We start from the raw sequence: 20,597 nt of genomic DNA, 5'->3' as shown, positions 1-20,597 counted from the left end.
CACAGGAGAGGTTCAAATCATAGAAAGTGAGAGTGTCAGTCCTCTTGTACTTAAGTCGGCATTGTGCCTTTTGTATTAAATTCGATGCAATTTCTGTGTTTCATCGTCAATAGGAAGGTCCAAGGTATACAGTAAACCTGAAGTGAAGCATCGGAATCTAAAAGTGGACTCACAAGGGAGGTTCGAATCATAGAAAGTTAGAGTGTCAGTCCTCTTGTACTTAAGTCGGCATTATGCCTTTTGAATTTAATACTGATGCAACTTCTGTGTTTCATCGTCAATAAGAAGTACCGAGGTATACAGTAAACCTGAAGTGAAGCATCAGAATCTGAAACTGGACTCACATGAGAGGTTCAAACCATTGAAAGTTAGAGTGTCAGTCCTCTTGTAATTAAGTCAGCATTGTGCCTTTTGTATTAAATTCGGATGCAATTTCTGTGTTTCATCGTCAATAAGAAGGTCCAAGGGATACAGTAATCCTGAAGTGAAGCTTCGGAATCGAAAACTGGACTCACAGGAGAGGTTCAAATCATAGAAAGTTAGAGTGACAGTCCTCTTGTACTTAAGTCGGCATTATGCCTTTTGAATTTAATTCCGATGCAACTTCTGTGTTTCATCGTCAATAAGAAGTTCCGAGGTATACAGTAAACCTGAAGTGAAGCATCAGAATCTGAAACTGGACTCAATTGAGAGGTTCAAATCATTGAAAGTTAGAGTGTCAGTCCTCTTGTAATTAAGTCAGCATTGTGCCTTTTGTATTAAATTCGGATGCAATTTCTGTGTTTCATCGTCAATAAGAAGGTCCAAGGGACACAGTAAACATGAAGTGAAGCATCGGGATCTAAAATTGGATTCACATTAGAGGTTCAAGTCATAGAAAGATAGAGAGTCAGTCCTCTTGTCCTTAAGTCGGCATTGTGCCTATTGTATTAAATTCGGATGCCATTTCTGTTTTTCGTCGTCAATAAGAAGGTCCGAGGGATACAGTAAACCTGATGTGAAGCATCGGAATCTAAAACTGGCCTCACAGGAGAGGTTCAAATCATAGAAAGTGAGAGTGTCAGTCCTCTTGTAATTAAGTCGGCATTATGCCTTTTGTATTAAATTCGGATGCAATTTCTGTGTTTCATCGTCAATAAGAAGGTCCAAGGGATACAGTGAACCTGAAGTGAAGCATCAGAATCTAAAACTGGACTCACACGGGAGGTTCAATCATTGAAAGTTAGAGTGTCAGTCCTCTTGTACTTAAGTCGGCATAGTGCATTTGTATTAAATTCGGATGCAATTTCCTTGTTTCATCGTCAATAAGAAGGTACAAGGGATACAGTAAACCTGAAGTGAAGCATCGGAATATAAAACTGGACTCACAGGAGAGGTTCAAATAATAGAAAGTGCGAGTGTCAGTCCTCTTGTACTTAAGTCGGCATTGTGAATTTTGTATTAAATTCGGATGCAATTTCTGTGTTTCATCGTCAATAAGAAGGTACAAGGGATACAGTAAACCTGAAGTGAAGCATCGGAATCTAAAACTGGACTCAGAGGAGAGGTTCAAATCATAGAAAGTGAGAGTGTCAGTCCTCTTGTACTTAAGACGGCATTGTGCCCTTTGTGTTAAATTCGGATGCTATTTCAGTGTTTCATCGTCAATAAAAAGGTCCAAGGGATACAGTAAACCTGAAGTGAAGCATCGGAATCTAAAACTGGACTCACAGGAGACATTCAAATCACAGAAATATTAGAGTGTCAGTCCTCTTGTACTTAAGTCGGCATTGTGCCTTTTATATAATTCCGATGCAATTTCTGTGTTTCATCGTCAATAAGAAGTTCCAAGGTATACAGCAAATCTGAAGTGAAGCATCGGAATCTAAAACTGGACTCACAGGAGAGGTTCAAATCATAGAAAGTTTGAGGGGCAGTCCTTTTGTACTTAAGTCGGCATTGTGCATTTTGTACTGAATTTAAATGCAATTTCTGTGTGTCATCGTCAATAGGAAGGTCCAAGGGATACAGTAAACCTGAAGTGAAGGATCCGAATCTAAAACTGGACTCACAGGAGAGGTTCAAATCATAGAAAGGGAGAGTGTCGGTCCTGTTGTACTTAAGTCAACATTGTGCTTTTTGTATAAAATTCGGATGCGATTTCTGTGTTTCATCGTCAATAAGGAGGTCCACGGGATACAGTAAACCTGAAGTGAAGCATCGAAATCTAAAACTGGGCTCACAAGGGAGGTTCAAATCATAGAAAGTTAGAGTGTCAGTCCTCTTGTACTTAAGTCGGCATTATGCCTTTTGAATTTAATACTGATGCAACTTCTGTGTTTCATCGTCAATCAGAAGTACCGAGGTATACAGTAAACCTGAAGTGAAGCATCAGAATCTGAAACTGGACTCACATGAGAGGTTCAAATCATAGATAGTTAGAGTGTCAGTCCTCTTGTAATTAAGTCGGCATTATGCCTTTTGTATTAAATTCGGATGCAATTTCTGTGTTTCATCGTCAATAAGAAGGTCCAAGGGATACAGTAACCCTGAAGTGAAGCAATGGAATCTAAAACTGGACTCACAGGAGAGGTTCAAATCATAGAAAGTTAGAGTGTCTGTCCTCTTGTACTTAAGTCGGCATTGTGCCTTTTGTATTAAATTCGGATGCAATTTCTGTGTTTCATCGTCAATAGGAAGGTCCAAGGTATACAGTAAACCTGAAGTGAAGCATCGGAATCTAAAACTGGACTCACAGGGGAGGTTCAAATCATAGAAAGTTAGAGTGTCAGTCCTCTTGTACTTAAGTAGGCATTGTGCCTTTTGTATTAAATTCGGTTGTAATTTCTGTATTTCATCGTCAATAAGAAGGTCCAAGGGATACAGTAAACCTGAAGTGAAGCATCGGAATCTAAAACTGGACTCACATGAGAGGTTTAAAGCATAGAAAGTTACAGTGTCACTCCTCTTGTCTTAAGACGGCATTGTGCCTTTTGTATTAATTTCGGATGCAATTTCTGTGTTTCATTGTCTATAAGAAGGTCCAAGGTATAAAGGAAACCTGAAGTGAAGCATCGGTATCTAAAACTGGACTCACAGGAGATGTTCAAATCATAGAAAGTGAGACGGTCAGTCCTCTTGTACTTAAGTCGGCATTGTGCCCTTTGTGTTAAATTCGGATGCTATTTCTGTGTTTCATCGTCAATAAAAAGGTCCAAGTGTACAGTAAACCTGAAGTGATGCATCGGAATCTAAAACTGGACTCACAGGAGAGGATCAAACATTAGAAGGTTAGAGTGTCAGTCTTCTTGTACTTAAGTTGTCATTGAGATTTTTGAATTTAATTCCGATGCAATTTCTGTGTTGCATCGTCAATAAGAGCTTCCGAGGTATACAGTAAACCTGAAGTGAAGCAACGGAATCTAAAACTGGACCCACATGAGAGGTTTAAAGCATAGAAAGTTAGAGTGTCAGTCCTCTTGTACTAAAGGTGGCATTGTGCCTTTTGTATTAAATTCGGATGCAACATCTGTGTTTCATTGTCTATAAGAAGGTCCAAGGTATAAAGGAAACCTGAAGTAAAGCATCGGAATCTAAAACTGGACTCACAGGAGAGGTTCAATCATAGAAAGTTAGAGATTCAGTCCTCTTGTACTTAATTTGGCATAGTGCCTTTTGTATTAAATTCGGATGCAATTTCTGTGTTTCATCGTCAATAAGAAGGTCCAAGGGATACAGTAAACCTAAAGTGAAGCATCGGAATCTAATACTGGACTCACAGGAGAGGTTCAAATCATAGAAGGTTAGAGTTTCAGTCCTCTTGTACTTAGGTTGGCATTGAGATACTTGAATTTAATTCCGATGCAATTTCTGTGTTTCATCCTCAATAAGAACTTCCGAGGTATACAGTAAACCTGAAGTGAAGCATCGGAATCTAAAACTGGACTCACAGGAGAGGTTCAAATCATAGAAATATTAGAGTGTCAGTCCTCTTGTACTTAAGTCGGCATTGTGCCTTTTGAATATAATTCCGATGCAAATTCTGTGTTACATCGTCAATAAGAAGTTCCAAGGTATACAGCAAACCTGAAGTGAAGCATCGGAATCTAAAACTGGACTCACAGGAGAGGTTCAAATCATAGAAAGTTAGAGTGTCAGTCCATTTGTACATAAGTCGGCATTGTGCCTTTTGCATTAAATTTGGATGCAATTTCTGTGTTTCATCGTTAATAGGAAGGTCCAAGGGATACAGTAAACCTGCAGTGAAGCATCGGAATCTAAAACTGGACTCACAGGAGACGTTCAAATCATAGAAGAATAGAGTGTCAGTCCACTTGTACTTACGTTGGCATTGAGATTTTTGAATTTAATTCCGATGCAATTTTTGTGTTTCATCGTCAATAAGAAGGTCCAAGGGATACAGTAACCCATGAAGTGTAGCATCGGAATCTAATACTGGACTCACAGGAGAGGTTCAAGTCATAGGAAGTGAGAGTGTCAGTCCTGTTGTACTTAAGTCAAAATTGTGCTTTTTGTATTAAATTCGGATACAATTTCTGTGTTTCATCGTCAATAAGAAGGTCCAAGGGACACAGTAAACCTGAAGTGAAGCATCGGGATCTACAACCTGACTCACATTAGAGGTTCATGTCATAGGAAGTTAGAGAGTCAGTCCTCTTGTTATTAAGTCGGCATTGTGCCGTTAGTATTAAATTCGGATGCAATTTCTGTTTTTTTTCGACAATAAGAAGGTCCGAGGGATACGGTGAACCTGAAGTGAAGCATCAGAATCTAAAACTGGACTCACACGGGAGGTTCAATCATTGAAAGTTAGAGTGTCAGTCCTCTTGTACTTAAGTCAGCATAGTGCCTTTTGTATTATATTCGGATGCAATTTCTGTGTTTCATCGTCAATAAGGAGGTACAAGGGATACAGTAAACCTGAAGTGAAGCATCGGAATCTAAAACTGGACTCACAGGAGAGGTTCAAATCATAGAAGGTTACAGTTTCAGTCCTCTTGTACTTAAGTAGGCATTGAGATATTTGAATTTAATCCGATGCAATTTCTGTGTTTTATCGTCAATAAGAACTTCCGAGGTATACAGTGAACCTGAAGGGAAGCATCGGAATCTAAAACTGGACTCACATGAGAGGTTTAAATCATAGAAAGTTAGAGTGTCAGTCCTCTTGTACTTAAGTCGGCATTGTGCATTTTGTATTAAAATCGGATGCAATTTCTGTGTTTCATTGTCTATAAGAAGGTCCAAGGTATAAAGGAAACCTGAAGTGAAGCATCGGAATCTAAAACTGGACTCACAGGAGAGGTTCAATCATTGAAAGTTAGAGTGTCAGTCCTCTTGTACTTAAGTCGGCATAGTGCATTTGTATTAAATTCGGATGCAATTTCCTTGTTTCATCGTCAATAAGAAGGTACAAGGGATACAGTAAACCTGAAGTGAAGCATCGGAATATAAAACTGGACTCACAGGAGAGGTTCAAATAATAGAAAGTGAGAGTGTCAGTCCTCTTGTACTTAAGTCGGCATTGTGAATTTTGTATTAAATTCGGATGCAATTTCTGTGTTTCATCGTCAATAAGAAGGTACAAGGGATACAGTAAACCTGAAGTGAAGCATCGGAATCTAAAACTGGACTCAGAGGAGAGGTTCAAATCATAGAAAGTGAGAGTGTCAGTCCTCTTGTACTTAAGACGGCATTGTGCCCTTTGTGTTAAATTCGGATGCTATTTCTGTGTTTCATCGTCAATAAAAAGGTCCAAGGGATACAGTAAACCTGAAGTGAAGCATCGGAATCTAAAACTGGACTCACAGGAGACATTCAAATCACAGAAATATTAGAGTGTCAGTCCTCTTGTACTTAAGTCGGCATTGTGCCTTTTATATAATTCCGATGCAATTTCTGTGTTTCATCGTCAATAAGAAGTTCCAAGGTATACAGCAAATCTGTAGTGAAGCATCGTAATCTAAAACTGGACTCACAGGAGAGGTTCAAATCATAGAAAGTTAGAGGGGCAGTCCTTTTGTACTTAAGTCGGCATTGTGCATTTTGTACTGAATTTAAATGCAATTTCTGTGTGTCATCGTCAATAGGAAGGTCCAAGGGATACAGTAAACATGAAGTGAAGGATCCGAATCTAAAACTGGACTCACAGGAGAGGTTCAAATCATAGAAAGGGAGAGTGTCGGTCCTGTTGTACTTAAGTCAACATTGTGCTTTTTGTATAAAATTCGGATGCGATTTCTGTGTTTCATCGTCAATAAGGAGGTCCACGGGATACAGTAAACCTGAAGTGAAGCATCGAAATCTAAAACTGGGCTCACAGGAGAGGTTCAAATCATCGAATTATTAGAGTGTCAGTCCTCTTGTACTTAAGTCGGCATTGTGCCTTTTGAATATAATTCCGATGCAATTTCTGTGTTTCATCGACAATAAGAAGTTCCAAGGTATACAGCAAACCTGAAGTGAAGCATCCGAATCTAAAACTGGACTCACAGGAGAGGTTCAAATCATAGAAAGTGAGAGTGTCAGTCCTCTTGTATTTAAGTCGGCATTGTGCATTTGTATTCAATTCGGATGCAATTTCTGTGTTTCATCGTCAATAGGAAGGTCCACGGATTACAGTAAACCTGAAGTGAAGCATCGGAATATAAAACTGGACTCACACGGGAGGTTCAAATCATAGGAAGTTAGAGTGTCAGTCCTCTTGTACTTAAGTCGGCATTGTGCCTTTTGTATTAAATTCGGTTGTAATTTCTGTGTTTCATCATCAATAAGAAGGTCCAAGCGATACAGTAAACCTGAAGTGAAGCATCGGAATCTAAAACTGGACTCACAGGAGAGGTTCAAATCATAGAGAATTAGAGTATCAGTCCTCTTGTACTTAAGTCGGCATTATGCCTTTTGAATTTAATTCCGATGCAACTTCTGTGTTTCATCGTCAATAAGAAGTTCCGAGGTATACAGTAAACCTGAAGTGAAGCATCAGAATCTGAAACTGGACTCACATGAGAGGGCCAAATCATAGAAAGTTAAAGCGTTAGTCGTCTTGTAATTAAGTCGGCATTGTGCCTTTTGTATTAAATTCGGATGCAATTTCTGTGTTTCATCGTCAATAAGAAGGTCCAAGGGATACAGTAACCCTGAAGTGAAGCATTGGAATCTAAAACTGGACTCACAGGAGAGGTTCAAATCATAGAAAGTTAGAGTGTCTGTCTTCTTGTACTTAAGTCGGCATTGTGTCTCTTGTATTAAATTTGGTTGCAATTTCTGTGTTTCATCGTCAATAAGGAGGTCCAAGGTATACAGTAAACCTGAAGTGAAGCATCGGAATCTAAAACTGGACTCACATGAGAGGTTTAAATCATAGAAAGTTACAGTGTCAGTCCTCTTGTCTTAAGACGGCATTGTGCCTTTTTCATTGTCTATAAGAAGGTCCAAGGTATAAAGGAAACCTGAAGTGAAGCATCGGAATCTAAAACTGGACTCACAGGAGAGGTTCAATCATTGAAAGTTAGAGTGTCAGTCCTCTTGTACTTAAGTCAGCATAGTGTTTTTTGTATTATATTCGGATGCAATTTCTGTGTTTCATCGTCAATAAGAACTTCCGAGGTATACAGTAAACCTGAAGGGAAGCATCGGAATCTAAAACTGGACTCACATGAGAGGTTTAAATCATAGAAAGTTAGAGTGTCAGTCCTCTTGTACTTAAGTCGGCATTGTGCATTTTGTATTAAAATCGGATGCAATTTCTGTGTTTCGTTGTCTATAAGAAGGTCCAAGGTATAAAGGAAACCTGAAGTGAAGCATCGGAATCTAAAACTGGACTCACAGGAGAGGTTCACATCATAGAAAGTGAGAGAGTCAGTCCTCTTGTACTTAAGTCGGCATTGTGCCTTTTGTATTACATTCGGATGCAATTTCTGTGTTTCATAGTCAATAAGAAGGTCCAAGGGATACAGTAAACCTGAAGTGAAGCATCGGAATCTAAAACTGGACTCACAGGAGAGGTTCAAATCATAGAAAGTGAGAGTGTCAGTCCTGTTGTACTTAAGTCAACATTGTGCTTTTTGAATTAAATTCGGATGCAATTTCTGTGTTTCATCGTCAATAAGAAGGCCCACGGGATACAGTAAACCTGAAGTGAAGCATCGGAATCTAAAACTGGACTCACAGGAGAGGTTCAAATCATAGGATTATTAGAGTGTCAGTCCTCTTGTACTTAAGTCGGCATTGTGCCTTTTGAATATAATTCCGATGCAACTTCTGTGTTTCATCGACAATAAGATGTTCCCAGGGATACAGTTAACCTGAAGTGAAGCATTGGAATCTAAAACTGGACTCACAGCAGAGGTTCAAATCATAAAAAAGTGAGAGAGTCAGTCCTGTTGTACTTAAGTCGGCATTGTGCTTTTGAATAAAATTCCGATGCAAATTCTGTGTTTCATCGTCAATAAGAAGTTCCAAGGTATACAGCAAATCTGAAGTGAAGCATCGTAATCTAAAACTGGACTCACAGGACAGGTTCAAATCATAGAAAGTTAGAGTGTCAGTCCTTTTGTACTTAAGTCGGCATTGTGCATTTTGTATTAAATTTGAATGCAATTTCTATGTTTCATCGTCAACAGGAAGGTCCAAGGGATACAGTTAACCTGAAGTGAAGCATTGGAATCTAAAACTGGACTCACAGCAGAGGTTCAAATCATAGAAAGTGAGAGAGTCAGTCCTGTTGTACTTAAGTCGGCATTGTGCTTTTGAATAAAATTCCGATGCAATTTCTGTGTTTCATCGTCAATAAGAAGTTCCAAGGTATACAGCAAATCTGAAGTGAAGCATCGGAATCTAAAACTGGACTCACAGGAGATGTTCAAATCATAGGAAGTTAGAGTGTCAGTCCTTTTGTACTTAAGTCGGCATTGTGCATTTTGTATTATATTTTAATGCAATTTCTGTGTTTCATCGTCAATAGGAAGGTCCAAGGGATACAGTAAACCTGAAGTGAAGCATCGGAATCTAAAACTGGACTCACAGGAGAGGTTCACATCATAGAAAGTGAGAGAGTCAGTCCTCTAGTACTTAAGTCGGCATTGTGCCTCTTGTATTAAATTCGGATGCAATTTCTGTGTTTCATAGTCAATAAGAAGGTCCAAGGGATACAGTAAACCTGAAGTGAAGCATCGGAATCTAAAACTGGACTCACAGGAGAGGTTCAAATCATAGAAAGTGAGAGTGTCAGTCCTGTTGTACTTAAGTCAACATTGTGCTTTTTGTATTAAATTCGGATGCAATTTCTGTGTTTCATCGTCAATAAGAAGGCCCACGGGATACAGTAATCCTGAAGTGAAGCATCGGAATCTAAAACTGGACTCACAGGAGGGGTTCAAAACATAGAAATGTTAGAGTGTCTGTCCTCTTGTACTTAAGTCGGCATTGTGACTTTTGAATATAATTCCGATGCAATTTCTGTGTTTCATCGACAATAAGAAGTTCCAAGGTATACAGCAAACCTGAAGTGAAGCATCGGAATCTAAAACTGGAGTCACAGGAGAGGTTCAAATCATAGAAAGTTAGAGTGTCAGTCCTTTTGTACTCAAGTCGGCATTGTGCCTTTTGTATTAAATTTGGATGCAATTTTCTGTGTTTCATCGTCAATAGTAAGGTCCAAGGGATACAGTAAGCCTGAAGTGAAGCATCGGAATCTAAAACTGGACTCACAGCAGAGGTTCAAGTAATAGAAAGTGAGAGAGTCAGTCCTCTTGTACTTAATTCGGCATTGTGCCTTTTGTATTAAATTCGGATGCAATTTCTGTGTTTCATCGTCAATAAGAAGGTCCAAGGGATACAGTTAACCTGAAGTGAAGCATCGGAATCTAAAACTGGACTCACAGGAGAGGTTCAAATCATAGAAAGTGAGAGTGTCGGTCCTTTTGTACTTACGTCGGCATTGTGCCTTTTGTATTAAATTCGGATGCAATTTCTGTGTTTCATCGTCAATAAGAAGGTCCAAGGGACACAGTAAACCTGAAGTGAAGCATCGGGATCTACAGCTGGACTCACATTAGAGATTCAAGTCCAAGAAAGTTAGAGAGTCAGTCCTCTGTCCTTAAGTCGGCATTGTGCCGTTTGTATTAAATTCGGATGCAATTTCTGATTTTCGTCGTCAATAAGAAGGTCCAAGGGATACAGTAAACCTGAAGTGAAGCATCGGAATCTAAACCTGGACTCACAGGAGAGGTTCAAATCATAGAAAGTGAGAGTGTCAGTCCTCTTGTACTTAAGTCGGCATTGTGCCTTTTGTATTAAATTCGGATGCAATTTCTGTGTTTCATCGTCAATAAGAAGGTCCACGGGATACAGTAAACCTGAAGTGAAGCATCGGAATAAAAAACTGGACTCACAGGACAGGTTCAAATCATAGAAATATTAGAGTGTCTGTCCTCTTGTACTTAAGTCGGCATTGTGCCTTTTGAATATAATTCCGATGCAATTTCTGTGTTTCATCGAGAAAAAGAAGTTCCAAGGTATACAGCACACCTGAAGTGAAGAATCGGTATCTGAAATTGGACTCACAGGAGAGGTTCAAATCATAGAAAGTTAGAGTGTCAGTCCTTTTGTACTTAAGTCGGCATTGTGCTTTTTGTATTAAATTCGGATGCAATTTCTGTGTTTCATCGTCAATAGGAAGGTCCAAGGGATACAGTAAACCTGAAGTGAAGCATCGGAATCTAAAACTGGACTCACAGGAGAGGTTCACATCATAGAAAGTGAGAGAGTCAGTCCTCTTGTACTTAAGTCGGCATTGTGCCTTTTGTATTAAATTCGGATGCGATTTCTGTGTTTCATGGTCAATAAGAAGGTCCAAGGGATACAGTAAACCTGAAGTGAAGCATCGGAATCTAAAACTGGACTCACAGGAGAGGTTCAAATCATAGAAAGTGAGAGTGTCAGTCCTGTTGTACTTAAGTCGACATTGTGCTTTTTGTATTAAATTCGGATGCAATTTCTGTGTTTCATCGTCAATAAGAAGGCCCACAGGACACAGTAAACCTGAAGTGAAGCATCGGAATCTAAAACTGGACACACAGGAGAGGTTCAAATCATAGAAATATTAGAGTGTCTGTCCTCTTGTACATAAGTCGGCATTGTAACTTTTGAATATAATTCCGATGCAATTTCTGTGTTTCATCGAGAAAAAGATGTTCCAAGGTATACAGCACACCTGAAGTGAAGAATCGGTATCTGAAATTGGACTCACAGGAGAGGTTCAAATCATAGAAAGTTAGAGTGTCAGTCCTTTTGTACTTAAGTCGGCATTGTGCTTTTTGTATTAAATTCGGATGCAATTTCTGTGTTTCATCGTCAATAGGAAGGTCCAAGGGATACAGTAAACCTGAAGTGAAGCATCGGAATCTAAAACTGGACTCACAGGAGAGGTTCACATCCTAGAAAGTGAGAGAGTCAGTCCTCTTGTACTTAAGTCGGCATTGTGCCTTTTGTATTAAATTCGGATGCAATTTCTGTGTTTCATAGTCAATAAGAAGGTCCAAGGGATACAGTATCCCTGAAGTGAAGCATCGGAATCTAAAACTGGACTCACAGGAGAGGTTCACATCATAGAAAGTGAGAGTCAGTCCTCTAGTACTTAAGTCGGCATTGTGCCTTTTGTATTAAATTCGGATGCAATTTCTGTGTTTCATAGTCAATAAGAAGGTCCAAGGGATACAGTAAACCTGAAGTGAAGCATCGGAATCTAAGACTGGACTCACAGGAGAGGTTCATATAATAGAAAGTGAGAGTGTCAGTCCTCTTGTACATAAGTCGGCATTGTTAATTTTGTATTAAATTCGGATGCAATTTCTGTGTTTCATCGTCAATAGGAAGGTCCAAGGGATACAGTAAACCTGAAGTGAAGGCATCGGAATCTAAAACTGGACTCACAGGAGAGGTTCACATCATAGAAAGTGAGAGCTTCAGTCCTCTTGTACTTAAGTCGGCATTGTGCCTTTTGTATTAAATTCGGATGCAATTTCTGTGTTTCATAGTCAATAAGAAGGTCCAAGGGATACAGTAAACCTGAAGTGAAGCATCGGAATCTAAAACTGGACTCACAGGAGAGGTTCACATCATAGAAAGTGAGAGAGTCAGTCCTCTTGTACTTAAGTCGGCATTGTGACTTTTGAATATAATTCCGATGCAATTTCTGTGTTTCATCGACAATAAGAAGTTCCAAGGTATACAGCAAACCTGAAGTGAAGCATCGGAATCTAAAACTGGACTCACAGGAGAGGTTCAAATCATAGAAGTTAGAGTGTCAGTCCTTTTGTACTTAAGTCGGCATTGTGCCTTTTGTATTGAATTTGGATGCAATTTCTGTGTTTCATCGTCAATAGGAAGGTCCAAGGGATACAGTAAGCCTGAAGTGAAGCATCGGAATCTAAACTGGACTCACAGCAGGGGTTCAAGTCAAAGAAAGTGAGAGAGTCAGTCCTCTTGTACTTAATTCGGCATTGTGCCTTTTGTATTAAATTCGGATGCAATTTCTGTGTTTCATCGTCAATAAGAAGGTCCAAGGGATACAGTTAACCTGAAGTGAAGCATCGGAATCTAAAACTGGACTCACAGGAGAGGTTCAAATCATAGAAAGTGAGAGTGTCGGTCCTCTTGTACTTACGTCGGCATTGTGCCTTTTGTATTAAATTCGGATGCAATTTCTGTGTTTCATCGTCAATAAGAAGGTCCAAGGGACACAGTAAACCTGAAGTGAAGCATCGGGATCTACAGCTGGAATCACATTAGAGATTCAAGTCATAGAAAGTCAGAGAGTCAGTCCCCTTGTCCTTAAGTCGGCATTGTGCCGTTTGTATTAAATACGGATGCAATTTCTGTTTTTCGTCGTCAATAAGAAGGTCCAAGGGATACAGTAAACCTGAAGTGAAGCATCGGAATCTAAACCTGGACTCACAGGAGAGGTTCAAATCATAGAAAGTGAGAGTGTCAGTCCTCTTGTACTTAAGTCGGCATTGTGCCTTTTGTATTAAATTCGGATGCAATTTCTGTGTTTCATCGTCAATAAGAAGGTCCACGGGATACAGTAAACCTGAAGTGAAGCATCGGAATAAAAAACTGGACTCACAGGACAGGTTCAAATCATAGAAATATTAGAGTGTCTGTCCTCTTGTACTTAAGTCGGCATTGTGCCTTTTGAATATAATTCCGATGCAATTTCTGTGTTTCATCGAGAAAAAGAAGTTCCAAGGTATACAGCACACCTGAAGTGATGAATCGGTATCTAAAATTGGACTCACAGGAGAGGTTCAAATCATAGAAAGTTAGAGTGTCAGTCCTTTTGTACTTAAGTCGGCATTGTGCTTTTTGTATTAAATTCGGATGCAATTTCTGTGTTTCATCGTCAATAAGAAGGTCCAAGGGATACAGTAAACCTGAAGTGAAGCATCGGAATCTAAAACTGGACTCACAGGAGAGGTTCAAATCATAGAAAGTGAGAGTGTCAGTCCTGTTGTACTTAAGTCGACATTGTGCTTTTTGTATTAAATTCGGATGCAATTTCTGTGTTTCATCGTCAATAAGAAGGCCCACAGGACACAGTAAACCTGAAGTGAAGCATCGGAATCTAAAACTGGACACACAGGAGAGGTTCAAATCATAGAAATATTAGAGTGTCTGTCCTCTTGTACTTAAGTCGGCATTGTAACTTTTGAATATAATTCCGATGCAATTTCTGTGTTTCATCGACAATAAGAAGTTCCAAGGTATACAGCAAACCTAAAGTGAAGCATCGGAATCTAAACCTGGACTCACAGGAGAGGTTCAAATCATAGAAAGTGAGAGTGTCAGTCCTCTTGTACTTAAGTCGGCATTGTGCCTTTTGTATTAAATTCGGATGCAATTTCTGTGTTTCATCGTCAATAAGAAGGTCCACGGGATACAGTAAACCTGAAGTGAAGCATCGGAATAAAAAACTGGACTCACAGGACAGGTTCAAATCATAGAAATATTAGAGTGTCTGTTCTCTTGTACTTAAGTCGGCATTGTGCCTTTTGAATATAATTCCGATGCAATTTCTGTGTTTCATCGAGAAAAAGAAGTTCCAAGGTATACAGCACACCTGAAGTGAAGAATCGGTATCTAAAATTGGACTCACAGGAGAGGTTCAAATCATAGAAAGTTAGAGTGTCAGTCCTTTTGTACTTAAGTCGGCATTGTGCTTTTTGTATTAAATTCGGATGCAATTTCTGTGTTTCATCGTCAATAGGAAGGTCCAAGGGATACAGTAAACCTGAAGTGAAGCATCGGAATCTAAAACTGGACTTAAGGAGAGGTTCACATCATAGAAAGTGAGAGAGTCAGTCCTCTTGTACTTAAGTCGGCATTGTGCCTTTTGTATTAAATTCGGATGCAATTTCTGTGTTTCATGGTCAATAAGAAGGTCCAAGGGATACAGTAAACCTGAAGTGAAGCATCGGAATCTAAAACTGGACTCACAGGAGAGGTTTAAATCATAGAAAGTGAGAGTGTCAGTCCTGTTGTACTTAAGTCGACATTGTGCTTTTTGTATTAAATTCGGATGCAATTTCTGTGTTTCATCGTCAATAAGAAGGCCCACAGGACACAGTAAACCTGAAGTGAAGCATCGGAATCTAAAACTGGACACACAGGAGAGGTTCAAATCATAGAAATATTAGAGTGTCTGTCCTCTTGTACTTAAGTCGGCATTGTAACTTTTGAATATAATTGCGATGCAATTTCTGTGTTTCATCGACAATAAGAAGTTCCAAGGTATACAGCAAACCTAAAGTGAAGCATCGGAATCTAAAACTGGACTCACAGGAGAGGTTCAAATCATAGAAAGTTAGAGTGTCAGTCCTTTTGTACTTAAGTCGGCATTGTGCTTTTGTATTAAATTTGGATGCAATTTCTGTGTTTCATAGTCAATAGGAAGGTCCAAGGGATACAGTAAACTTGAAGTGAAGCATCGGAATCTAAAACTGGACTCACAGCAGAGGTTCAAATCATAGAAAGTGAGAGTGTCAGTCCTCTTGTACTTAAGTCGGCATTGTGCCTTTTGTATTAAATTCGGATGCAATTTCTGTGTTTCATCGTCAATAAGAAGGTCCACGGGATACAGTAAACCTGAAGTGAAGCATCGGAATAAAAAAGTGGACTCACAGGACAGGTTCAAATCATAGAAATATTAGAGTGTCTGTCCTCTTGTACTTAAGTCGGCATTGTGCCTTTTGAATATAATTCCGATGCAATTTCTGTGTTTCATCGAGAAAAAGAAGTTCCAAGGTATACAGCACACCTGAAGTGAAGAATCGGTATCTAAAATTGGACTCACAGGAGAGGTTCAAATCATAGAAAGTTAGAGTGTCAGTCCTTTTGTACTTAAGTCGGCATTGTGCTTTTTGTATTAATTTCGGATGCAATTTCTGTGTTTCATCGTCAATAGGAAGGTCCAAGGGATACAGTAAACCTGAAGTGAAGCATCGGAATCTAAAACTGGACTTACAGGAGAGGTTCACATCATAGAAACTGAGAGAGTCAGTCCTCTTGTACTTAAGTCGGCATTGTGCCTTTTGTATTAAATTCGGATGCAATTTCTGTGTTTCATGGTCAATAAGAAGGTCCAAGGGATACAGTAAACCTGAAGTGAAGCATCGGAATCTAAAACTGGACTCACAGGAGAGGTTCAAATCATAGAAAGTGAGAGTGTCAGTCCTGTTGTACTTAAGTCGACATTGTGCTTTTTGTATTAAATTCGGATGCCATTTCTGTGTTTCATCGTCAATAAGAAGGCCCACAGGACACAGTAAACCTGAAGTGAAGCATCGGAATCTAAAACTGGACACACAGGAGAGGTTCAAATCATAGAAATATTAGAGTGTCTGTCCTCTTGTACTTAAGTCGGCATTGTAACTTTTGAATATAATTCCGATGCAATTTCTGTGTTTCATCGACAATAAGAAGTTCCAAGGTATACAGTAAACCTAAAGTGAAGCATCGGAATCTAAAACTGGATTCACAGGAGAGGTTCAAATCATAGAAAGTTAGAGTGTCAGTCCTTTTGTACTTAAGTCGGCATTGTGCCTTTTGTATTAAATTTGGATGCAATTTCTGTGTTTCATAGTCAATAGGAAGGTCCAAGGGATACAGTAAACCTGAAGTGAAGCATCGGAATCTAAAACTGGACTCACAGCAGAGGTTCAAATCATAGAAAGTAAGAGAGTCAGTCCTCTTGTACTTAAGTCGGCATTGTGCCTTTTGAATATAATTCCGATGCAATTTCTGTGTTTCATCGTCAATAAGAAGTTCCAAGGTATACAGCAAATCTGAAGTGAAGCATCGGAATCTAAAAATGGTGTCACAGGAGAGGTTCAAATCATAGAAAGTTAGAGTGTCAGTCCTTTTGTACTTAAGTCGGCATTGTGCATTTTGTTTTAAATTTGAATGCAATTTCTGTGTTTCATCGTCAATAGGAAGGTCCAAGGGATACAGTAAACCTGAAGTGAAGCATCGGAATCTAAAACTGGACTCACATTAGAGATTCAAGTCATAGAAAGTTAGAGAGTCAGTCCTCCTGTCCTTAAGTCGGCATTGTGCCGTTTGTATTAAATTCGGATGCAATTACTGTTTTTCGTCGTCAATAAGAAGGTCCAAGGGATACAGTAAACCTGAAGTGATGCATCGGAATCTAAATCTGGACTCACAGGAGAGGTTCAAATCATAGAGAGTGAGAGGGTCAGTCCTCTTGTACTTAAGTCGGCATTGTGCTTTTTGTATTAAATTCGGATGCAATTTCTGTGTTTCATCGTCAATAAGAAGGTCCAAGGGATACAGTAAACCTGAAGTGAAGCATCGGAATATAAAACTGGACTCACAGGACAGGTTCAAATCATAGAAATATTAGAGTGTCTGTCCTCTTGTACTTAAGTCGGCATTGTGCCTTTTGAATATAATTCCGATGCAATTTCTGTGTTTCATCGAGAAAAAGAAGTTCCAAGGTATACAGCAAACCTGAAGTGAAGCATCGGAATCTAAAATTGGACTCACAGGAGAGGTTCAAATCATAGAAAGTTAGAGTGTCAGTCCATTTGTACTTAAGTCGGCATTGTGCTTTTTGTATTAAATTCGGATTCAATTTCTGTGTTTCATCGTCAATAGGAAGGTCCAAGGGATACAGTAAACCTGACGTGAAGCATCGGAATCTAACACTGGACTCACAGGAGAGGTTCACATCATAGAAAGTGAGAGAGTCAGTCCTCTTGTACTTAAGTCGGCATTGTGCCTTTTGTATTAAATTCGGATGCAATTTCTGTGTTTCATCGTCAATAAGAAGGAACAAGGGACACAGTAAACCTGAAGTGAAGCATCGGGATCTACAGCTGGAATCACATTAGAGATTCAAGTCATAGAAAATTAGAGAGTCAGTCCTCTTGTTCTTAAGTCGGCATTGTGCCGTTTGTATTAAATTCGGATGCAATTTCTGTTTTTCGTCGTCAATAAGAAGGTCCGAGGGATACAGTAAACCTGAAGTGAAGCATCGGAATCTAAATCTGGACTCACAGGAGAGTTTCAAATCATAGAAAGTGAGAGTGTCAGTCCTCTTGTACTTAAGTCGGCATTGTGCCTTTTGTATTAAATTAGGATGCAATTTCTGTGTTTCATCGTCAATAAGAAGGTCCACGGGATACAGTAAACCTGAAGTGAAGCATCGGAATCTAAAACTGGACTCACAGCAGAGGTTCAAATCATAGAAAGTGAGAGAGTCAGTCCTCTTGTACTTAAGTCGGCATTGTGCCTTTTGTATTAAATTCGGATGCAATTTCTGTGTTTCATCGTCAATAAGAAGGTCCAAGGGACACAGTAAACCTGAAGTGAAGCATCGGGATCTAAAACTGGACTCACATTAGAGGTTGAAGTCATAGAAAGTTAGAGAGTCGGTCCTATTGTTCTTAAGTCGGCATTGTGCCGTTTGTATTAAATTCGGATGCAATTTCTGTTCTTCTTCGACAATAAGAAGGTCGAGGGATACAGTAAACCTGAAGTGAAGCATCGGAATCTAAAACTGGACTCACAGGAGAGGTTCAAATCATAGAAAGTGAGAGTGTCAGTCCTCTTGTACATAAGTCGGCATTGTGCCTTTTGTATTCAATTCTGATGCAATTTCTGTGTTTCATCGTCAATAGGAAGGTCAACGGTATACAGTAAACCTGAAGTGAAGCATCGGAATATAAAACTGGACTCACAGGAGAGGTTCAAATCATAGAATGTTAGAGTATCGGTCCTCTTGTACTTAAGTCGGCATTATGACCTTTGAATTTAATTTCGATGCAACTTCTGTGTTTCATCGTCAATAAGAAGTTCCGAGGTATACAGTAAACCTGAAGTGAAGCATCAGAATCAGAAACTGGACTCACATGAGAGGTTCAAATCATAGGAAGTTAAAGCGTCAGTCGTCTTGTAATTAAGTCGGCATTGTGCCTTTTGTATTAACTTCGGTTGCAATTTCTGAGTTTCATCGTCAATAAGAAGGTCCAAGGGATACAGTAACCCTGAAGTGAAGCATTGGAATCTAAAACTGGACTCACAGGAGAGGTTCAAATCATAGAAAGTTAGAGTGTCTGTCCTCTTGTACTTAAGTCGGCATTGTGTCTTTTGTATCAAATTTGGTTGCAATTTCTGTGTTTCATCGTCAATAAGGAGGTCCAAGGTATACAGTAAACCTGACGTGAAGCATCGGAATCTTAAACTGGACTCACATGAGAGGTTCACATCATAGAAAGTGAGAGAGTCAGTCCTCTTGTACTTAAGTCGGCATTGTGCCTTTTGTATTAAATTCGGATGCAATTTCTGTGTTTCATAGTCAATAAGAAGGTCCAAGGGATACAGTAAACCTGAAGTGAAGCATCGGAATCTAAAACTGGACTCACTGGAGAGGTTCAAATAATAAAAAGTGAGAGTGTCAGTCCTCTTGAACTTAAGTCGGCATTGTGAATTTTGTATTAAATTCGGATGCAATTTCTGTGTTTCATCGTCAATAAGAAGGTCCAAGGGATACAGTAAACCTGAAGTGAAGCATTGGAATCTAAAACTGGACTCAGAGGAGAGGTTCAAATCATAGAAAGTGAGAGTGTCAGTCCTCTTGTACTTAAGTCGGCATTTTGCCCTTTGTGTTAAATTCGGATGCTATTTCTGTGTATCATCGTCAGTAAAAAGGTCCAAGGGATACAGTAAACCTGAAGTGAAGCATCGGAATCTAAAACTGGACTCACAGGAGAGGTTCAAATCATAGAAATATTAGAGTGTCAGTCCTCTTGTACTTAAGTCGGCATTGTGCCTTTTGAATATAATTCCGATGCAATTTCTGTGTTTCATCGTCAATAAGAAGGTCCACGGGATACAGTAAACCTGAAGTGAAGCATCGGAATCTAAAACTGGACTCACAGGAGAGGTTCAAATCATAGAAATATTAGAGTGTCTGTCCTCTTGTACTTAAGTCGGCATTGTGCCTTTTGAATATAATTCCGATGCAATTTCTGTGTTTCATCGAGAAAAAGAAGTTCCAAGGTATACAGCAAACCTGAAGTGAAGCATCGGAATCTAAAATTGGACTCACAGGAGAGGTTCAAATCATAGAAAGTTAGATTGTCAGTCCTTTTGTACTTAAGTCGGCATTGTGCTTTTTCTATTAAATTTGGATGCAATTTCTGTGTTTCATCGTCAATAGGAAGGTCCAAGGGATACAGTAAACCTGAAGTGACGCATCGGAATCTAAAACTGGACTCACAGCAGAGGTTCAAATCATAGAAAGTGAGAGAGTCAGTCCTCTTGTACTTCAGTCGGCATTGTGCTTTTTGTATTAAATTCGGATGCAATTTCTGTTTTTCGTCGTCAATAAGAAGGTCCGAGGGATACAGTAAACCTGAAGTGAAGCATCGGAATCTAAATCTGGACACACATTAGAGGTTCAAGTCATAGAAAGTTAGAGAGTCGGTCCTCTTGTTCTTAAGTCGGCATTGTGCCGTTTGTATTAAATTCGGATGCAATTTCTGTTTTTCTTCGACAATAAGAAGGTCCGAGGGATACAGTGAACCTGAAGTGAAGCATCGGAATCTATAACTGGACTCACAGGAGAGGTTCAAATCATAGAAAGTGAGAATGTCAGTCCTCTTGTACTTAAGTCGGCATTGTGCCTTTTGTATTCAATTCGGATGCAATTTCTGTGTTTCATCGTCAATAGGAAGGTCCACGGTATACAGTAAACCTGAAGTGAAGCATCGGAATATAAAACTGGACTCACACGGGAGGTTCAAATCATAGAAAGTTAGAGTGTCAGTCCTCTTGTACTTAAGTCGGCATTGTGCCTTTTGTATTAAATTCGGTTGTAATTTCTGTGTTTCATCGTCAATTAGAAGGTAGAAGCGATACAGTAAACCTGAAGTGAAGCATCGGAATCTAAAACTGGACTCACAGGAGAGGTTCAAATCATAGAAAGTTAGAGTATCGGTCCTCTTGTACTTAAGTCGGCATTATGCCTTTTGAATTTAATTCCGATGCAACTTCTGTGTTTCATCGTCAAT

Source organism: Schistocerca americana, chromosome 2 (assembly GCF_021461395.2).
Source record: "Schistocerca americana isolate TAMUIC-IGC-003095 chromosome 2, iqSchAmer2.1, whole genome shotgun sequence".
Taxonomy (NCBI): Eukaryota; Metazoa; Arthropoda; class Insecta; order Orthoptera; family Acrididae; genus Schistocerca; species Schistocerca americana.
This window is presented reverse-complemented; position numbering follows the sequence as displayed.